Source organism: Aythya ferina (assembly GCF_964211825.1).
Source record: "Aythya ferina genome assembly, chromosome: 3".
In the NCBI taxonomy this organism is placed as follows: domain Eukaryota; kingdom Metazoa; phylum Chordata; class Aves; order Anseriformes; family Anatidae; genus Aythya; species Aythya ferina.
In genome coordinates this window covers 85,570,960-85,586,392 of record NC_140298.1, presented here as the reverse complement: position 1 = coordinate 85,586,392, position 15,433 = coordinate 85,570,960, and positions in this window count along the sequence as shown.

Sequence of the window (15,433 nt, the reverse complement as noted above, 5' to 3'; positions counted from 1 at the left end):
ACAACAAATCAACAAATTTCTAATCATACATTAACAGTATTCAGATCTTCCCTCCAAACAAATAAACAAAAACAGGAACAGAACTTTTTGACTACATAATTTTTACAATTGCAGCCAGTATGTCAGTTTGGGGATTGAAGTCTGAGTGGACTAACAAGATGCAGTAAACTGAAGATCAAAGGTAATGCTGCTCCCCTGACTCCTGTTGCTCACAGACTCAAAAAAAAAAAAAAAAAAAAAAAAAAAAAAAAAAAAGGATATTTTCAGCCTTTGATAGCATTCTGCTCTCTAATATATATTTCATGGCCAGACTGAGAAAGATTCTTACTTAGCAATGATTCGTCTGCAAGATAAATAGAGTATTTTATTCAAAAGAAGATGAAGGGTAATTTTATAAGGTAGTCAGTAAAAGACCTGTTTATCTCAATGTCTTCTCAAAATCAAAACATTTAAATATACGGTTTGCATCATATGGATGATGAACTGTTTTTTTGCAGGGCTCTGCTGTCAAAGAACAGCTCCAGAAGTTTAGTGCAGTCTTGCACTGCTTGCTGAACGATGTAATCACCTATAATTGAGTGGCCACCTAAAACTTGTAGTTACAATGAGCTTGTGTGGGCAATATCTGTTTAATTTCATGGTTCCACAAGTTGCTTTTGGCTATCAAAAAAATAGAAGTATTCCAATTATCAGCTCAGCAGGAAAATGTTAGATGCTTTGCTGCTTGGGTCCAAGTCACAGTCCTGAGCCACACACACTGTGGGAGGTCAGTCACCTGTCATTAGAGCAATGAGAACTGCAGGACAAGCTGGCTGCTGGAGCTCTGGAACACAGTAAATAAATACATATTGCTCAGCTTTTTCAGACAATTTTCAAATGGAAAAAACACAGTAGTCTGTTTAATGTGACTTCATTTAATTCTGCAGTTATCAGCTTTTTTTTTTTTTTTTTTTAACAGAAAGGGTACAGATATGTTTTCACTTCTCAGTAATTCCTTCCCAATATTTATACTCTAAGATAATTCATATGCTATTACTCAAGTGCATTACAATTTTTAGAAATGTTCATTCTGTTGTAATTGTATTTATCTGATGCTAGCAAAAGATCTCCTGTTGATCATGTACCTCTTTATTAATGCATCTTTATGATGATATGTATCTTTAAACGATCTGTTTATTTGTTACAAACAGTAGCAAGCATTGTAGGTGATGTGTAGTACATGAAGATGTGTAATGACTACATTGATAAAGGTAAGCACTTGCAGTTACCACGTGACATGTCATATATAGTTATGCATCTAATTTTCATAATAAAAAAAATATTATAATTACCAATGTCACAGCTTTCATTGACAGCTTAATGCTAGTTATTATAGATATAGAATCATCAGAAAAAAAAAAAAAAAAAAAAAGAATCATTTATGATATAAAGAAAAATGAAATATATAAGTATTTCTGCATATTGAAAGTTTGTATTTTTAAAACTGGACTCTCTTTAGACAAAGTTATCAATAATGCTACTGATGCCACATGCTAAAGGAGAGATGTACCCTGTTCTGGCCTGGGGACTTTGTTTTTATTATTTCTTGTTTGTCAGCCTTCCTTAGTTGTAACAATTCAGGTACTTGTAGGACTGAGAATTGTGATACTATCTGTAACAAGTACATTTTATCATAGTTCTCCACACAGTATTCCTATTCAAAGATATTGGTGGCAGACAAGAAAACTACAAGGAACTTTTGGTCTTTTGGATGAAATGAAGCTGGGGGGACTTCAAATAGAAGGAAAAAATATTCCAAGAATGAAGTATTGAATCATTTAGTGTATACAAAACTAATGTCTTCAGACTTCATATAGAAAATTCTCACTTCAAAACAATAAACCTGACTCTAGCTTGAAAATTAAATTTAAGAAACTTGGGGGAAATCATAACCTGGTGTCTCATATTAAAATTAATATTCATTGTTTGTGTTGTCTGGGTTTTCAAGCACAGAGAGGAAAAACTGGTGTTGCAAACATAAAAATAAATTACGAAAGAATGGTATTAGCATTAGGTGTTATTTTGCACTGTCTGTGATTCTCAGTACTGCACATCTCACTGAGTCACCCTACTGAATAACTTATGACTTATTTTTTTTCCAGAAAAAACATTCTACCTTTGTAAGCAAAGCAAAACTTAGATGGTACTTTCCCCTTCCCACATCTTCAGATTCTTGTTAGATGTCCCTCCCTCCAATTTAGAGCTCTGGATAAATTTAGGATATGGACCAACCAAGATATATACTCTTGGTTGTTTCAACGGAACCTTTCTGAGATGCTGACCAGGTCCTAAGCCTTGGCACTGCACAAGGGCTAACCAAACAGCACTTCTGCAAACATTTTACAGCACTGTTGTTGGAAATCTTAAAATAATTTAGAAGTATTGTTATTACTAAGACTTCTTAAATGCTTCTCAGAAGACCATACCTCTTTTTGTCTCTGTAAGGAATTTTTTTTTCTTCGATTTTTTTCTTTCTTTCTTTGAGAAATCCCCATTTCACCAAAGTCATGGAACACAACTCTGGACATCCTGAACACTGTCAAGTCCACTGTTTTGGAAACTTAGTTTTCAAAGTGCAGTGTCCCAGTTAGAGTCTGTTTCTCCTGCTTGGGTCCCCTGTGCCCTGCATGTGGCTTATTATATGCACTCATATGGTTTTGAATTTCAATTTATGCTGAATGTTCACAAATCTTCTTTTGCATCTTGCCATACCTTCTATTCTACAGTTCAGTAACTTCCTGCCTAACATCTTTTCCTGCATCCATTCTAACATGATTAAAAAAAGTTCACCCTATCTTTTTTCACAGTTCCTCTACATTGTTAGCCACAGCTGAAAGCAACACTTGGATTTTTTTTTCCAGTTTGCCTGAAACCAAAAAGTTGCATTGAAATTAGATAAAAGGTCTACTTATCCTCCTCTCTTAAGGTTTCTGAGATTCGTTCCTTTCTTCCCGTGTACATAGCTTAAGTTCACCTCAACCTGCTTCTCTTTGACCTTCATGACTTTACTGTCACCTACATGTACTTCTCTACACAGCTCCTAAAATTGTGTTTCTTGTTTTTCAATCTGACCTTTGCCAATTCCCACCTTTTGTTGTTGTTGTGGTTGTTTTAACCGCTCCAGCTTGCAGTGACACCTCCCTGAACTATCCAGACTTTCTTGTGGGTCCCCTACTGCTCTCATCTCCTTGGTTCACAGTTCACAGTTAAGAATGCACAATAATCACAGTTAAGAATAACTCCCATCTGATTTAACTGATTAAAAATAAATATCTTCAGAGCAAAGTAGCTAGAAACAAAATATTGATATTCATTGACCACCTGACAGGACTTGAGCATGTTGAGTTTTCTCCCATACATAGTGAAGTATGAGAAACCAAACAACTTTGTCCATCTCACAATCCTCCTGCAATGAAGCAGGCTGCTGTGATTGCTGGCAGTTTTCATTTGTCACTGTCCAGAGCTTGCCAGCACTGACAGTCATTCAGAAATCTCTTATAGTCTAAACTGCCAGACTGTTTTTTGTTGTTGTTGTTTTTGATTATGTTTGTTTGTTTTAATTCTTTTATTAGGATATGTATTACCCTCTACCATATTTTATTTTTCTTCTGTAGGAAAGTAAAACTATGCCCCAAATCCTTACACAAAAGAGCAATTTATACTGAGTTAGCAATACTACCTACCCAAAAGCTAGAAGAAACACTAACCCCAGGGCTGCAAAATGAGTCTGTCTTGTCTAAATGCTGTTTGGAGCTCTCTGCTTTTGTTCTGGCAGAAGCAGACTAAACAAGAGGAATGAAGGATAGGGATTCAAACACAATCCTAGGATCATTTTTTTTTTTTGTCTGTTTCATCTTTTGCACATTTGCAGTGTTACCCAGAGAAAATGAAGGCTCAACTCACTGGTAAAGTGACACAAAACACACTTGATAAATTTGTCTTCCTTCTAGAAGAAAAAAAAATCATTTTAAGTATTCATTTCTATTCAGCATCTTTGTCTTGAGGGATTTCTTATATAGATGGTACAGAGAAGAAAGCAGACATCTGCATTTAGACAGAAATATCAGAAAAAGAAAACTTCTATATGAACTAAGCAATGTTGCTTTTTTCTTTCTTCCAATATAATGCGAAAATTTTTTTCTCTTCCATCTCTTAAACAATGATGTTCAAATGGGGCTTCAGAGTCCCCCACACACCGATAGTGAGGATATTGTAACAGGTCTAATTTTGTATGGTGACCAAATCTTCCTGAATCAAATGCTCCCAATGGTATATTTTTTTCTGTTTATTGTAAATATCTTCTGTTTTTCATTTAGGTATCATGAACATACTGGTGGTCAATGGAAACAAATGGGAGAACTAAGGAATAAAATTCCCATTATACCCAAGCTCAATATCTTGCTGCAGTCTATGTAATGTGAAGAAAAAAAAAAAAAAAAAAAGAAGAAAGAAAAAAAAAAAGTGAAAAGTAATTGATGACATTTTAATAGGTTTTCCTAGCTTTTGGAGTCTGTTGTTTGTTTTCAGTCCATAATTCACTTGGTTACAGAAGGAACCACCATTGATTTTTAGTGTAGCAGTACTTGGGCTAAAGGATTGTAAAATGCTTCACAGTGTTTTACACACACGCTGGGACAATTCCTGCTCCAGCTCACATCCCAGGTAATGCCACTGATTTTGAAAAGGCTGGATGAGACCCAGAGGAATGACTTCAGAAGCAATTTGTGTTTAATCTGTATCAGAAAAGACATGCCTTGCTCACTCATGGAATACTAGGTGCAAGGAAAAGAGGAAGAACACTGCTGGAGAAGATATAAAAATCTTCTGCTTAGAATGATCCCCTTTTTTCTATTGGGAAAATATTTTTCTATTGAAAAATATTGACCTGCTTCAAAGGAATAAGGATTTTTCCACTGATGTAAACCATGTCTGAGATTTTATTTTATGTCCCAGAAATAAGAGTTTTTGCTTAAATGGCAAATTAATGAAAATCACTTCTGTGGCACCAAGCATATCAGCATATCACAGGAAAAAGTCTTTAGTATGGCCAGGATAGTTCATACCAAATCTAGTGTACAGTAAAGTCCAGATTTAAAGGCAGATTTAATGAGCTGCATTCACGGTCAATGGTTTTCCAGGAACCATGCATGACTTAATACTTATTACGATTTCCAGATAAAACAAGTCAGTCATGTAATTATACATTTAGCTAATAATGGTAGGTGCAAAACAGCTTCCTCAAAGATATGCCTTCATGCATTATGCTTATTATAGGGCCACATTTGCTGTCCACGGCTCCCAAAAGCCCTTTGTTATAGAAGGTTACAGTTTCGTGTTCTTACAAATGCTGCTATGCATTTCACTCATAAGAAAGAAACAGCAATATATTTATTGATGAAAGCAGAGATTTAGCAGGGCTTAATCATGAATAAGACAGTGATCTAAGAAAATTGTAATGGTAAATGTAGCATTAACAAGACTCATGATGGCAAGGTTACCCAATTATTCACTGCACTGAGGGCAGGGTCAGACAAAAGGAGTCAGGAAGACCCTCACCTTGAGTCATGAGGTTCAGAGTGGAGCCCCTTTTGCCATCCAAACTCCAAGGAGTGAGTCTAGATACAACACAATCCCAGACTTAAGAGCTGATACCTAAAGAAACATATGCACAACCAATCCTTTATATCACTTAGCTAAGATTACAAAGTTTCATCATGCTTAGCAAATTACTTACAAAGTCTCAATGAGCTAGCTATTAGTCAATGACTATCTGTCACAGGCAGAGAATCTCTCAGCCTCAAGGAGTAACCTTGAGAGATGTCCCTGCTCCAGGGGAAGATTCTAGCACGCAGCAGAAGAACTCAATGGGATCTGGACTGTCCCTTATTTATGGAGTAAGATGAAGGACTAGTCATATTTGTATATCAACCTTATTTGTTTGGTGCATGCTCCAATAGTCCTTGGACTTATCTCCCCCAAATCCACCCACCTTGAACCTGGTTCAGCTATTATGACTAGGTGCATTCATCACAGCTGCCACTGATGGCTGCCACCTGAGCAGGATTACTGGTGAAGGGGCAGGCGGGGGGGGGGGATACACCAGCTCAGATATTCACAAGTTATTTTATTCTATAAAAATTTACAAAATGCTCAGTGTCATTTAACATGTTTCCATGTACATTAACATAATGAAACTTGTGACCTGAAAGACAGAAGGTAAGGCAGCTTGAGTGGTCAGACCTAAGACTGACATACCATGAAAAGTAACGCTGTCACTCAGGGTCTCAGTGTCCTGAGCACATCATTAACAAGCTGTAACAGTGACTGAAGACTTATAATGTGGAGCTCAACTGAGTGCTCTGGATAAAACCTTTGGAAGTATGCTAACATGAACATTTGATCTCAGGAATGCTTACAAAAATCACTGTGGGTTCATAAGATTTATAAGGATCTTTGTTTTTCTAATGAGTGTTATTGCAATTTGGGAGATAAGAAGGATGATCATTGTTTTGCCATCTCTCTCTGCTTTTAGGAAACCAACTTAGTGTAGGCAAAGTTCAACCTATTGACTATACAAAGCTAGGAGTGAATGGATTTACTGCATAGATTTGCTGTTAACAGAATAGTTAATTTGTAATTAATAAATCAAGATGCTCACTATTCACTCCCAATGTTCTTTCACTTGAAAATGAGAAGTACTGTAATGAAATTCAATAGGTTTAAAAGAATCTGCGAGGATTGGGACTGCACATTACTGTTACACCTTATTCTTTATTTATCCTCATCAACATATTGATTACAGCAGTTTGGTGAAAGCTGTGTGATAGCTGAGCTGAGAGGAATGGATGAATGATGAAGTAGAAGCATTTGAGGCTTCATAGAAGAGTGATTGTGCTTACAGGTTATAATTAATTTATTGCTGCTATTTCTCATAACTTTCCATTATTGCTAGCTACTTGCAAAATGCATAACTCAATTTCCACTAATGACCTGATGGCTTCGGAGTTAAAACAAATAGCTTTTTACAATTTAGAGGTGTAAGTGTGTATAAATGTGTGTTGTGATTTAAAATATTTATAACCTGTTTGCCTGATTATTCAAATTACAAAATAATAGGTATGATGTTCACAACTATTTTAGTCAGGTTTCTTTTCCCAAGCTTTGAGGTCTCATGAGTTTAAAGTGAGCTGGGGAGATACAGTGGGAGGTGAAAGGAAAAAGTTAGTGGCCTAAGTATTGAAAGCTTTACCGTCTGTTTTTACAACCCAGTGCAGCACTTGTTAGTATGTTCACAGCAAACTGCTGCACTATATTACTAGATATAGCTTTTTATAGCTAGTCTTCATTTCATCTTCTTAATAAATATGTGTGTGTTTCAAGACCATCTAAAATATACTACAAAACTCTTGCTGACATTAACAAGAGAAAGGGCTATGTACATGCTCTGGACTTAAGAGAAAAGAGATTTGACTGCTGTAAGCTACAAGATACAAAAATTTCAAGAAGAAAAATGCCAGGTTTTTTTGTTTGTTTGTTTGTTTGTTTTCCCCGGAATAAAAGCATATATAACTGGCATTGACATGCCACTTTCCAGTGCATGCTTCAAACTGGAGTATTGGGCTCAAAATTGTTCAGGTAATTTTGTGGGACTAATGATCACTGGTTCTTTCAAAGGATCTAGCATTTCCAGAAGTTGTGTCACTCTGCTGAACTTTTCCTTCCTGAAATGCTCTTCCTCACTCTAAAAGAATGTTGTTCATGGGTCTGTTGCATTAAAACTCCTTAGGAACCTTCAAGTATGGATAATATGATTTTATTTCCTCTGTCAATACCAAGCCATGTTATATATTTTCCAGTGGAGTTCCTTCCCAAGTACTACAGGAAAGTAATACCCAATGTTTTAAATAAGATAGACAGTAGAGTTGATATATTCTTCCTGAGTTAATTAATAAGAAAAGTTCTGTGATATTTATTTGGGTGGTGGACATCTGTAGATACGTCCATGTCTCTTTCAAAAATTAAATAAAAATAAAAATCTTCCACACAAAAGAAATCACAGAATCACTGAATGCTTGATATTGGAAGTGATGTCTTGAGAACTGGCACCCTGTTTGAGCTGGCTTAATTAGAGCATGTAGCCCAAGCCCATGTCTAGTCATGTTTTGAATATCTTTAAGGATGGAGGCTTCATAACCTTTGTGGTCAACCTGTTCCAGTGTTTAACTACCCTCACTAAAAACATGTTTTGTTGTAGATAGAATTTCCTGTGTTCCACTGTATGTCCCTTGATTCTTGTCCTGCCACCAGACACCACTGAAAAGAGCCTGTCCTTGTCTTCTTTGTTCCCTCCCTTGAGGTATTTATACACTTTGATGAGATCCACTCTAAGCCTTCTCTTCTCCAGACTGAACAGTCCCAGCTCTCTAAGACTTCCTCAGAGCAGAGATACTCCACTATAAAGGAGTGGCTCTTTGTTGGACTCTATCCAATCTGTCCATGTCTCCCTTGTACTTGAGAACCCTGAACTTGACACAGGACTCCAGGTGTGGACTCAACACTTCTAAGTAAACAGAAAAGATCACCTGCTGCAAACACTCTCTCTCGTGCCACCCAGGCTGTTAGTCTTTTTTGTCACAGTCAACTGTGTTCAGTTTGGTGTCCACAAGTCCTTGTCAGCAAAGCTACTTCAGTCCCAAGAGCATTAAATAGTATTGAAGCATTAAAAACTATTAAGGCACCTGTAAATACTGTCATTTCTAAGTGTTGTTTGGTGTGTTGTGTTTTTTTCTTTTCTTTTCCTACATATGAAGAGAGTTGCTTTGTCTTCTGTTAAGACAAACAACATTTTTCTGTCAGTTAAATAACAAAGAATACTTTTTTTTTTTTTTTTTTTAATAGCATTTGTGATATACCACAGGCTATACAGAGGATGTGTTTTATTTAACTTACTATTATGTCTTTTGATTTACTTAAAGCTCAAATTGCTCACTGGGGATTGAAGATATCTGAACTGGAAAATGAACCTTTCAGTCTCTCAGTCTTGGCTCTTGATGAGAAATAAGACTGAAGATTGTTCACTGAGAAAATCTTTTTCAATCTGTCGAGCTTCATTTATAGGAACTGAAAGCATTGGCACCCAGTAAGAAACTGTCTAGATGGTATTTAACCAGAAATCAAACTCTGTGTTCCTAAACCATTATATTTAGTACTGGGTAGTTTTGTTGTTGTTTTGTTGGCTGTTTGTGTTTTGTTTTTTTTGGAAGTAGTTCTAGGAAACATAAGCTGGGAGTATGTTAGCAGAGTATTACTTCCCTCCATTTGCACTTGTCTCCTGTTCTCATGTCCCAGCATGGAAAACCAGTCTTTCTCAGTGTAATATTAGTTTTGCACTGGCTCTTCGGCCCCATGCACAAGATGTGGGGAGCCAGCATGCAGTGCTGGGTAAGAACCAGGCAGTGTAAATCCCTGCTTATTGAAAGTTTCCTGCCTCATGACATATCTGACTGGGAAGGATATATCTTTAACACAAAATGCACAGTCCTATTCAGGTAACAGTCGTATCAGTTGCATCTACCCAAGAGCTTAGAAATCCAATAACAGCCAATAATATAAAAGCACAGACTAGTCTTTACCCTCTGGATAAGAAGTGTGACTCAAGTTCTTCAACAGAGGAAAAAGTTAGTTGTTTTTTTTTTTTAAACCATGAGGGTGGTCAAACATGATAACAGGCTTCCTAGAGAGGTGATTGATGTCCCATGCTTGTCAGTGTTCAAGAGACATTTAGATAATACCCTCATTAACATGCTTTAGCTTCTGGTTAGCCCTGAAGTGGTTGGTCAGTTGGACTAGAAGACCTTTGCAGCTCCCTTCCAACTGAACTATTTTTTTCTAATGGCTAGTCAACCCTGGTCATGCAAGCCTTTCGCCAGCTTCCTGTGGTCACCATAGCTTGTCTGGACTTACCCAACTCATTGTTTCATGGCACCAGTCTGCTCTCAGTGGTCAGGGAGGGTCCTAGTGCCTTTAATTGTAATACGTCTCTTATAGGTATATAGGTTGTTTTCCTGTACTTTCCATCTCAGACTGGAGAATTAACCTTAGAAATCTGGGCTCAGTTGGAATAAGAAAGGTATTTTGTAAACAAATTAGGACATCACTGGCCACAAATGAGACATGGTTGAGAAATGCAAAGTGTGTGGGAGACAGATTACAGGGCAAAGCTTACCCAGAAACTAAGAAGTGATGGTCACTCCTTACTCCTGAAAAATTCTATTTCCATGCAGAAATGTGTCACTGTTATCGTAAGAGTTTTGCCTAGAAGCAGCAGAAATGCTGCCACAATGACCTCAGTTTGCCCAGTGAGCAGTTCAATTTCCCCTATTCAAAAACATGAATTCAAAATGTATTCAAAGGGTATAAATTCATTGCTATTACATGGCAGTGATTTTTGGTTGGATTCCTGGGCCCCTTCTCTGAATGACACATGAAAGTGGAGCATTTTTGGAGCTGAGCATCTCTGCGGTCCTGAGATCTATGAGGTTCTGCTTTTATGCCCTTCTCCGTCTCTTACAGAGAACCACTGACAGACAGGTTTTCCTGTGCCAGCATTGGGGCACGTTACTCAACTTTAAATAGATGTCATAGCTCTGTTTGTCAGTGCTAGACTGACTTCTCCAGTGACAGATGTGCAAAGACAGATGGAGATAGGGGAAATTGGCCTCCCAGCTCCAAAAGTTTTGATGCAGCTTTTGGACAGTGTATAAGCTGTATCTTTACTTTCCCTGTGTGTTAATGGTCTCTTCTGTTTCTTCCTAATTACCCACTTACTACCTGGGCCATGTTGTATATAGGGGTTGGCAGAAACAAAGAGAGTGACTGTACAGCCATCATTTCCTTGCAAGAGGGAGTTACGACCCCTGTAAGGAAAGAATAGGGTGATGTACAGACACTGGAAAATACTGTTAAGGTTGTTGGGGAGACTGAAAATGTACTGGTCATGATCTGATTGCATCTTACAGAACAGACAATTCCAAGCTGCCCAGGTCATGCTAAAAGGAAGATAACAGCCTAACAGCCTGTGTTGGGTCTGTCTGGGATGGAGTCGCCTTTCCCTGCAGCCACCACACAGCCTAATAGCCAAAGCCTGCTGTGTACCAGCCATCCACACATATGGGAACCAGCCCTCTGGCTGGGGACTAGCTAAGCAGTAAGAGGCTGGCAGATCACTAGCAGATAGGATTAACTGTAATCTGGTCAGCTACTTTTGTGGAGGTGAACCCAGGCAGTAGTTCTTCTACAGCTGCATATCCATATCACATGCATATCCATACAGCATGGATAGAAACAGGTTGTTACAAAGACTTTTCCAGTGCAAGGGAAGAGAAGAAGATGCTGTATTCAGAGGTTGGCCTGAGGCGCTGCCTGCCGATACCGCCATGTCACCTTGCATCGAACAGGTAGCCAGGTACGTGGCTCACAACCACCAGCAAACAAGAGCAAGGTGTCAGGCCACCCTGCACATTTGAAAGGGGAGTCTTTTTAGCTGTCTGGCTCACAGCAGTAGGTCTGAAGAGCACATCAAACTACTGTTCATAGCACCTTGGAGAGCTGAGCAGACAGCTTCCTATGTGTATAATTTATTAAAGCTCCTGATTTAATGACATCTGTTTAGGTTTCAAACCTTTAATAATCAAGGGCTCTTTCCCAGCCATCCTTTTAAATTTCCACCATGAGGAGTTTATTCACTGACAGCTTTAAGCCAACTGATAGGTGAACAGTGCTCTCAGAGTGGCTGTCTGTCTTGTAACCTGACATATGAATGAAGCTCTCTCTATATATGTGTATATATCAGATTGGTCTTGACAGAACATGTTATTTTGAGGCTCTTCAGTAAATACCGTACACACCAGCTGTTCTAGCCACATGCACATTTACTACATTTGTCTTAAGAATTAACTTATTGTTAAATGAATGTTGTAAATAATCACTTTAGAGCTTTGGGGATATTTTATTTGTTTTGTCACATACACCAGCACTGAAATATTCATGCATAAGACAGATGTTTACCCATGACAATTTACATGGACAGAGCTCCTGATTTCTGCAGTTCAGAGAAGCAAAATGTACTCAAGAGAAAATAGTGAGCTTTGATATTTTCTCTTCCTTCACCCCCCTAAGCCTTTCAGAAAGGTTGTTTCCAGATATGAAGTGTTCATTGAAGCGCTGGTTTTGAGGGACTTAAGACCACTTCCAAGTCAAGTAAAACAGATCTCTAAAACAAAGACCTATGCTAATCACAAGGACAATAAAATCTTGTGTTAGGGCAAGTGACAAATATCATCTATGTTCTTGAGATAGCAAGGACACTCTGGTGTGGTATTAAAGAACTGCATGTGGTCTCCAGAAGTTAAAGTACTTCCAAGGTGCTTAAAATCTTTTTTTTTATTATTATTTTTATTTTTATTTTTTTGATAGTTGGAAAATGGAACAATGATGTTTTTATCCTACATCCATAGAAAACCTTTTGATCTTTAACTAAATGTATGCAACGGATGGGGACACCTCTTCCAGGACAAAACAATATAAGATACATGTGACATAAGTGTTTTTAGGTTTATTTTTACACCATTACAAAACCAACCAAACAAAACAACAACAACAGGTGTTTTCTTATACGCTAGACCTCAAATATTCAAAGACATTCAGAGTTTTAACTTGTCTCTTTAAGAAATCTAATCTACTTAAACACAGAGGAACGATTATTTTGAGAAAATTATTGGCAAGTTTTCCCCAAACTCCTTTTTCCATTGCAGGATGTTTGGAAAACCAATCACCTGAGTAAATTTTCCTTTCTCAATTTGAATAGCAGAGATGAGAAGGTAATAAGGCTACTTTGGAGAAAGTCTCTCTCATCACCATTTTAGACTGCATGATTGGATTCAGAGAATAAGGAATGTCAATCTATGATAACCACTCTATAAAATCTTTTTTCCCCTGCACTATAATGAAATTTCTTAAACTTCCAAATGTGTTAAAAGTGTCTTTCGTGTATAGTCTTACACTGGCAGTGTTTTGTACTCAAGAGTCACTGTTCCTATGTAAAACATATCATTTTTTAGGTCATTTGAAATGCATGAAATTTCTGGCATGCATGACAATGCATTTCTGACAAGCATGACAAGTTCCATTCAGAAAATTGGAATATTGAAAGCAACCTTCCTATATAGTATGAATTGGCAATTAGGAATGGTAATGGATGAAATAATAATTAGCAACTTATAATGGCAATATTAGTGACATTAGAAAAAATGTCACATTAGAGTAAATTTAACAGAATTTACTCTAGAGCTAATGAATATATATTGCACTATTTCTTAGCAGCATTTTTTTTTTTTTTGCTGCTGTAGAAATTTCTACAACTGTAGAAATATGAACACTAATGATGTAAAGAAAATAAAGGCATTCAGATTATTCCAAGATTTCCATCCTAATGAATTGGCACTTTCTAGAGAAACTAAAATAACATGCCACCTTTCAGTGACTACTCCAAAGTATGTAATAAATAGGTAGTTAGATTCATTCAGTAAAATTCTAACACATGTCAATGTGAATTTTGACATTGACATAAAAACAGCTATTCTTGCTCTATTGTTCAAAATTGTTCAAAGTATTGAACAACTACCATTGGGTTATTTTGACATTGAACTGCCATTAAAAAAAAAAAAAAAAAAACACTTTACAAATGAGAAAAAACAGTAGTACACAATTTTAGTTTTATTATCATCAACACGAAAAATGTGAAAAAGCGTGTTAGTCTTTCTCTAAGGTCACTAAAAGGATTAAACTAATAATTTAAATCAAAGATCCCTTGTTCCACAGTAGCTGTCTCTCCAGAGTAACAAATCTCCCAAAAATGTTTTAAGAGCTCATGAAATTATTCATCAGAAAATAATTGGAAACCTAAAAATAAATAAAGTAATAGATTTAATTTTCAGCTGCCCAATGCTTCCAACTTCCTTTTTTAAAAATCTTTATTGCTGTTTTACAGATGTCTTTGAAAGAAATTGGGAATTGGAATTAATTTTCAGATAGTAACACAATATACGCAATCTTGACTAAAATAATACCTGATAATATTTAAATTAACGCTTCTTCAAAAGGAATCCATTTGTAAGTAAGTATCACAGAATCACAGAATCACAGAATTTTCTAGGTTGGAAGAGACCTCAAGGTCATCGAGTCCAACCTCCAACCTAACGCTAACAGCCCTCCACTAAACCGTATCCCTAAGCTCTACATCTAAGCGTCTTTTAAAGACTTCCAGGGATGGTGACTCCACCACTTCCCTGGGCAGCCTGTTCCAATGCCTCACAACCCTTTCAGTGAAGAAGTTCTTCCTAACATCTAACCTAAAACTCCCCTGGCTCAACTTAAGCCCATTCCCCCTCGTCCTGTCACCAGGCACGTGGGAGAACAGGCCAACCCCCACCTCGCTACAGCCTCCCTTGAGGTACCTAAAAAGAGCGATAAGGTCACCCCTGAGCTTCCTCTTCTCCAGGCTGAACAAGCCCAGCTCCCTCAGCCGCTCCTCGTAGGACTTGTTCTCCAGGCCCCTCACCAGCTTTGTCGCCCTTCTCTGCACCCGCTCAAGCACCTCGATGTCCTTCTTGTAGCGAGGGGCCCAAAACTGAACACAGTACTCGAGGTGCGGCCTCACCAGAGCTGAGTACAGGGGGACGATCACCTCCCTAGCCCTGCTGGTCACGCTGTTCCTGATACAAGCCAGGATGCCGTTGGCCTTCTTGGCCACCTGAGCACACTGCTGGCTCATATCCAGCCGACAATCCACCATCACTCCCAGGTCCTTCTCTGCCTGGCAGCTTTCCAACCATTCCTCTCCCAGCCTGTAGCTCTGCTTGGGGTTATTGCGCCCCAGGTGCAGGACCCGGCACTTGGCCTTGTTAAACTTCATGCAGTTGACCTCAGCCCATCGGTGCAGCCTATCCAGATCCTCCTGCAGAGCTTTCCTACCCTCAAGCAGATCGACACACACACCTAACTTGGTGTCATCTGCGAACTTACTGAGGGTGCACTCGATGCCCTCGTCCAGATCATCGATGAAGATATTAAAGAGGACCGGCCCCAGCACCGAGCCCTGGGGGATGCCACTAGTGACTGGCCTCCAACTGGACTTGGCTCCATTCACCACAACTCTTTGGGCCCGGCTATCCAGCCAGTTTCTAACCCAACGAAGCGTGCGCCAGTCCAAGCCAAGAGCAGCCAGTTTCTTGAGGAGAATGCTGTGGGAGACGGTGTCAAAAGCCTTGCTGAAGTCAAGGTAGACCACATCTACAGCCTTACCCTCATCCACCCAGCGCGTCACTCTGTCATAGAA